This window comes from Carcharhinus amblyrhynchos, chromosome 5 (assembly GCF_965287045.1).
Source record: "Carcharhinus amblyrhynchos chromosome 5, sCarAmb.v2.hapA, whole genome shotgun sequence".
NCBI lineage: Eukaryota > Metazoa > Chordata > Chondrichthyes > Carcharhiniformes > Carcharhinidae > Carcharhinus > Carcharhinus amblyrhynchos.
The window spans coordinates 30,068,278-30,077,718 of record NC_137328.1 but is presented as its reverse complement, the minus strand read 5'-3'; positions in this window follow the sequence as shown (position 1 = coordinate 30,077,718).

Below are 9,441 nucleotides of genomic sequence, written 5' to 3'. Positions count from 1 at the left end.
CCTGGGTGAGATTGTGGTCAGTGCAGACACGATGGGCTGAATGGCCTCCTTCTGCACTGTAGGGATTCTATGATTCTATGATGCATAAATACTTGGACAGTCCCAGGTGTCAGAATCCCTAGAAGGCTAGCTTCTGGATAACAAGGGATACCCGTGAAGTGATGGCTCATAACCCCATTCTGAAATCTGCCTCTTGAGCTGGACAACAGCTACAACGAGAGCTACACTTTCACCAGGGCCGACGAATGAGATTTTGCTATTTGGACCAGTCAACTAACACTGTCGCAATACTCTCCTGCTTGAGTCTCACATATGGAGGTCCACTGTGCCTTCCATGAGCTGGTGCTCCAGAGAAGAGAAGCCTGTCAAAGGAGGATCTATTGAGCAAGCCCCATTGATGAGGAGTCTGAGGATGAGGTTGAAGAGAATGAGCTATGCACAAGCTGGTGCACAGGAAGTTTTGGATGTCAGTTAGATGTGAGATTCATTAATAAGCAAAGATTTAAATAGCAATCTATAATTTGGTCTATCATAAGAACATAAGACATAGGAGCAAAATTAGGCCACTCAGCCCATTCAGCCTGCTCCGCCATTCAATTATAGCTGATGTTTTTCTCATCTCCAGTCTCCCGTCTTTTCCCCGTAACCCTTGATCCCCTTATTAATCAAGAATTAATCTATTTCTATCTTAAAGGCATTCAATGTCCTGGCCTCCAGAGCCTTCTGCAGCAAAGAGTTCCACAGATTTACCACTCTCTGGCTGAAGAAATTCCTCCTCATCTCTGTTTTAAAGGATCATCCCTTTAGCCTGAGGTTGTGCCCTCGGGTTCGAGATTTTCCTACTAGTGGAAACACACTTTTCTCGTCCACCCTATCCAGGCCTCGCAGTGTCCTGTAAGTTTCAATAAGATCCCCCCCCTCAACCTTCTAAACTCCAAAGAGTACAGACCCAGAGTCCTCAACCGTTCCTCATACAAAAAGCTCTTCATTCCAGGAATCATTCTTGTGAATCTCCTCTGGACCCTTTCTAAGGCCAGCACGTCTTTCCTCAGATATGGGGCCCAAAACTGCTCACAATACTCCAAATGGAGTCTGACCAGAGCTTATACAGCCTCAAAAGTGTATCCCTGTTCTTGTACTCTAGCCCTCTCGACATGAACACTGACATTGCATTTGCCTTCCTAACTGCAAAGTGAACTTGCACGTTAACCTTAAGAAAATCTGAAACAATGACTCCCAAGTCCGTTTGTGTTCCTGATTTCTTAAGCATTTTCCCTTTAGAAAAGTCTATGCCTCCATTCCTCCTTCCAAAGTGTATAACCTCACACTTTTCCACATTGTATTCCATCTGCCACTTTGCCCACTCTCCTAACCTGTCCAAGTCTTTCTGCAGACGCCCCCACTCCCCCGCTTCCTCAACTTGTCTTTGTATCATCTGCAAAATTAGCAACAGTGCCTTCAATTCCTTCTTCCAAATCGCTAATGTACATTGTGAAAAGTTGTGGTCCCAGCATTGACCCCTGAGGCACACATAAGAACATAGGAAATAGGAGTAGGCCATCTAGCCCTTCGAGCCTGCTCCGCCATTCAATAAGATCATGGTTGATCTGAAGTGGATCAGTTCCACTTTCCCGCTTTCTCCCCATAACCCTTAATTCCCTTGTCTGTCACAATCCTATCTACCCGTGGCTTAAATATATTCAGCGAGGTAGCCTCCACCACTTCAACGGGCAGAGAATTCCAGAGATTCACCACCTTTTGAGTGAAGAAGTTCTTCCTCAACTCCGATCTAAACTGCACCCCCCCCCCCTTATCTAGAAGCTATGCCTTCTAGTCCTGCTATCCTTTCTAAGCGGGAAGAATCTCTCTAACTCTACCCTATCCATCCCCTTCATTATCTTATACGTCTTTATAAGATCCCCCCTCATCCTTCTAAACTCCAACGAGTACAGACCCAGTCTATTTAGTCTTTCTTCATAGTCCAACCCCCTCATCTCCGGTATCAGCCTACTGAACTTTCTCTGCACCCCCTCCAAGGCCAATATATCCTTGCACAAGTGCGGCGACCAAAACTGCACACAGTATTCTAGCTGCGGCCTCACCAGTACCCTGTACAGTTGCAGCAAGACCTCCCTGCTTTTATATTCTATCCCCCTCGCTATAAAGGCCAGCATACCATTCGCCTTCTTGATCACCTGCTGCACCTGCAGACTGGGTTTTTGCAACTCATGCACAAGGACCCCCAGGTCCCTCATCACCATAGCATGCTGCAGCTTTTCGCCCTTTAAATAGTAATCCCTCCTATTATTATTCCTGCCAAAGTGGATAACCTCACACTTGCTAACATTATACTCCATCTGCCAGGTCTTCGCCCACTTGCTCAGCCTATCCAGATCCCTCTGCAGACTTTCCACACCCTCCACACAATTTGCTTTACCACTCATCTTCGTGTCATCAGCAAATTTTGTCACCCTACACTCAGCCCCCTCCTCCAGATCATCTATATAAATGGTAAATAGCTGAGGCCCCAGCACCAATCCCTGTGGCACTTCACTATTCACCAACCGCCAATCAGAATAGCACCCATTGATACCAACTCTCTGCTTCCTATTAGACAACCAATCCTCTATCCACGCTAACACCTTACCCCCAACTCTGTGCACCCTAACCTTCTGTAGCAACCTTTTACGGGGCACCTTATCAAATGCCTTTTGAAAATCTAGAAACACCACATCCACCAGTTCTCCTCTGTCTACCGGACTAGTCACATCCTCATAGAAATCCAATAAATTTGTCAAACACGACTTCCCCTTAACGAATCCGTGCTGCATCTGCTCTATCAAACCATTCCTTTCTAGGTGCCTCACTATTTCTTCTTGGATGACGGATTCAAGCATTTTTCCAACTACAGACTTAAACTAACCGGCCTATAATTCCCTGCCTTTTGTCTGCTACCTTTTTTAAACAGTGGTGTAACATTAGCCGTTATCCAATCTTCCGGCACTTTCCCGGAATCCAGTGAATTTTGGTAAATAATCACCAAGGCATCCATTAGCACCTCTGCCATTTCCTTCAGAACCCTGGGATGCATTCCATCCGCTCCTGGGGACTTGTCCACCTTCAGTCCCATTAGTCTATCAAGCACTACCTCGCTAGTGACACCACTAGTCACCAGCTGCCATCCTGAAAAAGACTCTTTTATCCCCACTTTCTGCCTTCTGCCAGTCAGCCATTCCTCTATCTGTGACAGGATCTTACTCTTGACACCATCAGCACTTAATTTATTTAATAGTCTCCTACGTGGCTCCTTGTCAAAGGCCTTCTGGAAATCTAAATAAATCACGTCCACTGGTTCTCCTTTATCTAACTTCCTTGTTACCTCCTCAAAAAACTCTAACAGATTTGTTAGACATAACCTCCCCTTGACAAAGCCGTGCTGGCTCAGTCCTATTTTATCACGCGCTTTCAAGTACTCTGTGATCTCATCTTTAAGAATGAACTCTAAAATCTTGCCAATGACCAAATTCAGGCTAACTTGCCTATAATTTCCCATCTGCTGCTTCCCTCCATTCTTAAACAACAGTATTACATTAGCTACTTTCCAGTCCTCTGGTACCCTCCCTGCCTCCAGTGATCCCTGAAAGATCACCATTTCCTCCAAAATTTTCTGTTATCTCTTTTAGAACCCAGGGGAGTAGTCTATCTGGTACAGCTGATGGATCTGTCTTCAGACCTTTCCGTTTTCCCAGACCTTTTTAGTGATGGCCACTACATTCATCGGTGTGCCCCCTGACTCTCCTGGAGCTCTGGCATCCCACTGGTACCTTCCACCATGTAGACTTATGCAAAGTAACAATTCAGTTCCTCTGCCATTGCTTTGTTTCCTATTATTACTTCTCCAGCCTCATTTTCCAGCCGTCCAGTGGCTATTTTTTGCCTTTCTCATACTTTTTACATATTGAAAAAAAAACTCTTCCTATCTTCTTTTATATTACTAGCTGGCTTACACTCATGTTTCATCTTTTCCCCCTTTATTGCTTTTTTAGTTGTCCTCTGCTCGCTTTTAAAGGCTTCCCAATCCTCTGGCTTTCTACTAATTCTTGTCACTTTTGCTTTTATGCTGTCTTTGGCTTCCTTTGTCAGCCATGGATGCCTTGTCCTCCACTTAGCATGTTTCCTCCTACTTGGGGTGAATTTCTGTTGTGCCTTCCAAATAACCCCCTTTACTCCTGCCATTCTTGTTCCACTGTATTCCCTGCTAGGCTCCCTTTCCAGTCAACACTGGCTAGCTTCTCCCTCATGACTTTTTGGTTACCTTTAATTAATTGTAATACCGTTACACCTAATTCCAGCTTCTCCCTCTCAAACTGCAGAGTAAATTCTATCATATTGTGGTCATTGCTCTCTCAGGGTTCCTTCACCTTAAATTCCCTAATCAAGTCTGCCTCATTACTCATCACCAAGTTCAGAACTGCCTGTTCCCAAGCTGCTCCAAAAATCCATTTCTTAGACATTCCACAAATCCCTTTTCTTGGGATCCACTACTCACCTGATTTTCCAAGTCCACCTGCATATTGAAGTCCCCATGATTAATGTAATATTGCCTTTTTTATATGCCTTTTCTATCTCCTGATTTATTTTCTGCCCCACATCCTGACTACTGCTAGAGGATCTGTACATAACTTCCATCTTTGCGATTCCTCAACTCTACCCACAGAGATTCTGTGCCTTCTGATCTTATATCACTTCTTGGAGTAGCGATTTAACGTCATTCCTTACTGACAATGCAACCTCTCCTCCTTTGCCCATTTGCCTGTCCTTCCAATAGGACACATATCCTTGGATATTTAGATCCCAGCCCTGATCCCCTTGCAGCCACATCTCTGTGCTGCACCTTTGACAAGGTACCGCACGGTAGGTTGTTGCATAAGGTTAAATCTCAAGGGATCCAGGATGAGATATTTAAATGGATAAAGGGTGGTGGTAAAGGGTTGTTTTTCAAGCAGGAGGCCTGTGACCAGTGGTATGCCTCAGGGATCAGTGCTAGGTCCACTGTTATTTGTCATTTATATTAATGATTTGGATGAGAATATAGGAGGCATGGTTAGTAAGTTTGCAGGTGACATTAAGATTGGTGACATAGTGGACAGTGAAGAAAGTTATCTCCAATTGTAACAGGATCTTGGTTAATTGGGCCAGTGGGCTGATGAATGGCAGATGGAGTTTAATTTAGACAAATGCGAGGTGATGGACTTTGGTAGATTGAACCAGGGCAGGACTTACTCAGTTAATGGTAGGGCACTGGGGAGAGTCACAGAACAAAGAGATGTAGGGGTACATATTCATAGCTCCTTGAAAGTGGAGTCACAGATGGACAGAGTAGTGAAGAAGGCATTTGGCATGCTTGGTTTCATCGGTCAGAACACTGAATAAAGGAGTTGGAACGTTTTGCTGAAGTTGTACAAGACATTGGTAAGGCCACATCTGAAATACTGTGTGCAATTCTGGTCACCTTATTATAAAAAGGAACTTTTATTTTATTTCGAGTTATTAAACTCGAAAGAGTGCAGAAAAGGTTTACTAGGATGCTACCAGAACTTGATAGATTGAGTTATAAGGAGAGGCTGGATCGACTGGGACTTTTTTCTCTGGAGCGTAGAAGGCTGAGGGATGATCTTACAGAGATCTATAAAATAATGAGGGGCATAGATCAACTAGAAAGGCCTTTTCCCAAAGGTAGGGGGGTTCTAAAACTAGAAGGCATAGGCTTAAGTGAGAGGGGAGAGATACAAAAGTGTCCAGGGGGCAATTTTTTCACACAGAGGATGGTGAATGTCTGGAACAAGCTACCAGAGGTAGTAAGTAGTAGAGGCAGGTACAATTTTGTCTTTCAAAAAGCATTTAGATAATTACACGGGTACAATCGGTATAGAAGGATATGGGCCAAATGCGGGCAATTGGGATTAGCTTAGGGGTTTTAAAAAGACAAAGGGTGGCATGGACAAGTTGGGCTGAAGGGCCTGTTTCCATGCTGTAAACTCTATGCCCACAACATTGTACCAGCCAATTTCAATGTGCACAACAAGCTCATTTACCTTGTTCCATATACCGTGCGCATTTAAATACAATTCCCTCAGTCCTGCATTGACCACCTCCCTTTTCATACTTGTCACCTTTTTTGCTCTACCTGAGGTTAGATTCCTGCCACCTTCTATACTCTCTGTTCTAAAATGTGGTCTGGAAACTACAAATCTCTCCTGAGCCCTTAGCTTCATTAACCTACATTTCCACTCTCTCCTTTAACTTTGATTTTCTAATTCTCCTTACAACTGAACCTCCCCCGCCTCACTATTTGGTCTAAAGCCCTATCTACAGTCCTAGTTATATGATTCACCAGGACTCTGGTCCCAGCACAATTCCGATGAAGACCATCCCATTGGAACAGGTCCCCTCTTCCCCAAACTGGTGCCAATGTCCCATGAATTCAAACCCATTCCACCTACATCAATCTTTGAGCCATGCATTTACCTCCTTAATTTTATTGACCCTGTGCCAATTAGCTCATGGCTCAGGTAGTAATCGAGAGATTATTACCTTTTTCATTCTGCTTTTTAATTTAGCTGCTAGCTGTTCATACTCCCTTAGCAGAACCTACTACATATATCATTGGTACCCACGTGGACCATGACAGCTGGATCTTTACCCTTCCATTCCAAGTTCCTCTGCAGCCCAGATGCGATATGCCAAACCCAAGCACCAGGCAGGCAACACAACCTTCAGGATTCTCGATCCTGGTCACAGAGAACAGTGTCAAATTCCCTAACTATACTATCCCCAATTACGACTACATTTTTTTTCTCCCCACACTTGAAGGGCTCCCTGTACCATGGTGCCATGGTCAGTTTGCTCACCCTCCCTGTAGTACCCATTCCCGTCCACACAGGGAGCAAGAATCTCGAACCTGTTGGACAAGTTCAGGGACTGAGGCTCCTGCAACCCTACCTCTTGGATCCCTCTACTTGCCTCACTCGCTGAGTATCCACTGGCCAAATTCAAGGTATTTAATCTAAGGAATGTGACTGCCTCCTGGAACACAGTGTCCAGGTATTTCTCCCACTCCCTTATGTGTCGCAACGTCTGAAGCTCAGAATCCAGCTCATCCACTCTGAACCGGAGTTCTTCAAGCAACCAACACTTACTATGGATATGCTCACTGGGAACCACAATTCGGTCCACTGGCTCCCACATCATGCATGAACAACACATCACTTGACCCTCCATCTCTAATTTATTTAATTATTTTTAATTTGGGTTTTAATTTTTAAAAAATTATATATCTCCTTATTACCAGACCTTCTGTTAGTATGTCCTGTTCATCAACAGTAGGGCCACCTCTACATGCGCCAATGTAGAGGTACCAAATGAGGCCAAAGAGGTCCACGACTACAAGCTCTCATAAGAGCATGTAATCAATCCAAGTCAAAATTAGCACACCATAAACATGAAACATTAATGCAACTGGAGTTGTAAGTACAATGAAAGATTATTTATTGACAAAGTACATCAATAAATTCCAGACCAAACAAAACTAAGCAATTACTGTTGTAAACCTCATGTGACTAATGCACTGTTTTTTAAAATCTTTTCTATGCCTCCCTCTCACCAGCAACTGTGCTGGAGACAGGCTGCAAATGCTTATGCCCCTTTGCTTGGGATGATCTCTGTGGGTATCCTCTATTCGCCTGAATGTATGAGGGCCCTCGCGTGCTGGGGGTCCATCGCACAAAGGCAGGAGGCTCGTCTGTCCCCGCTATACTGGGGCATTTGTGATAATGGCAGAGGAACAGAGGGAGAGGCTGTTCCCATTAGAAGCACACTGTGAGGTGCTCCCCAATAGCAATATTTGCTCATCCACCACCATGAGATCCTTTTCAGAAATATGACTGCAACTCCAGCCACCTTTAACTCTCTTCATTGAATCCTGCAGTGCAGAAGGAGGCCATCTGACCCATCAAGTCTGCACCAACTCTCTGTTAGAGCATCTTACCCAGGCTCTATTCCTGTAACCCCACATAGTTACCCCACTAATCCTACACATCTTGGGACACTAAGGGGCAATTTAGCATGGCCAATCTACCTAACTTACACATCTTTGGAGTGTGGGAGAAAACTGGAGCACCCGGAGAACATCTGTGCAGCCACAGGGAGAACATGCAAATTCCACACAGTCACCCGAGGTCAGACTTGAACCCAGGTCCCTGGCGCTGTGAGGTAGCAGTGCTAACCACTGTGCCACCCCTCTTGCCTTGGCTTTGGACACTGGACTCTAGAGACAGGTGATGGGTTAGATCAGAATACATACCCAGTATCCTATCAGTGAGAAGTTAGGCTTGGAGCCCCAATGACAGTCACTGGTCTCTCTTTGGAAGAAGCTATGTATTCTGAACAATGTGTGATTGTAGCACTCATGGTCTGGATGGACTCCCCCAGTGGAATCTCTGCCAATTCTCCATGTATATTGTGATGCACATTCAGAATCTGCTGCCTGACAAGGTAACTCCAGAGGTCCATTAGCAGCCTGGGGCTCAGCATTTAGGCCACCTCCAACATTCTTCTGATAGCCAGAGGCCTACACTATCTCATTTTCCAAAAGTTGGTCTGGACTCGATGATGTGTTCTCACCACTCTTGGGTCAATTCATGCATTCCCACCGAGATGTGTGTATCTGTGCTTGTGCTAGATCAGAAGTAAGGATGTGACATTTTACCCTCTGAGGCTCCCTCCTCCTCCTCCTCCTGCACAGAGGTTAATGTTGATTGAATGGGGACGGTGTCTCCAGCTGCTGATGCTTCACCTGTGGGAAGGGGGAAACAAACAAGGAGCAGAAGGACACCATCATCATTTGAGATGAGTTCAGAGAGACATGCTTCCTAAAATCACATCCTGCATGATTGTAAGATGGCAAGCAGAGTTTAAGCATTAGCCCCGTCAACACTCAGATACATGTTCCTTCCCAAATTATGCAAGCCTCAAGTCCAAAAACCATCAATACTACCTTCCCACCACCCTCCCCAATTTCCCATCTCCACTGCATCCTACTCAGCATTATTGTATTATCTTTGCAAAAGAGAACTATGCACCTTTGGAATCTCACTATCCCAGGGCCACCATCCAACCTCACCTCACCTAATGGTGCAACCCCAATTGATTAACTGCCGTCACTGTGGAATTTTGCTGTTTGCAAATTAGCTGCTATGTTTCCTGCATTACAATGTTGAATACACCTCAGAAGTACTGAAGTGTTAAGAGATTATGAAAGATGTTTTCAAAATGCAAGTTCCTTCTTTCTATTATCCAGTGCCACTGACATTCTCTAGGTCTGTTAAGCTGAAAATTGATATGAAAGGATCAGAACTTCTTCAATCTTTTTGGCAGGAAATC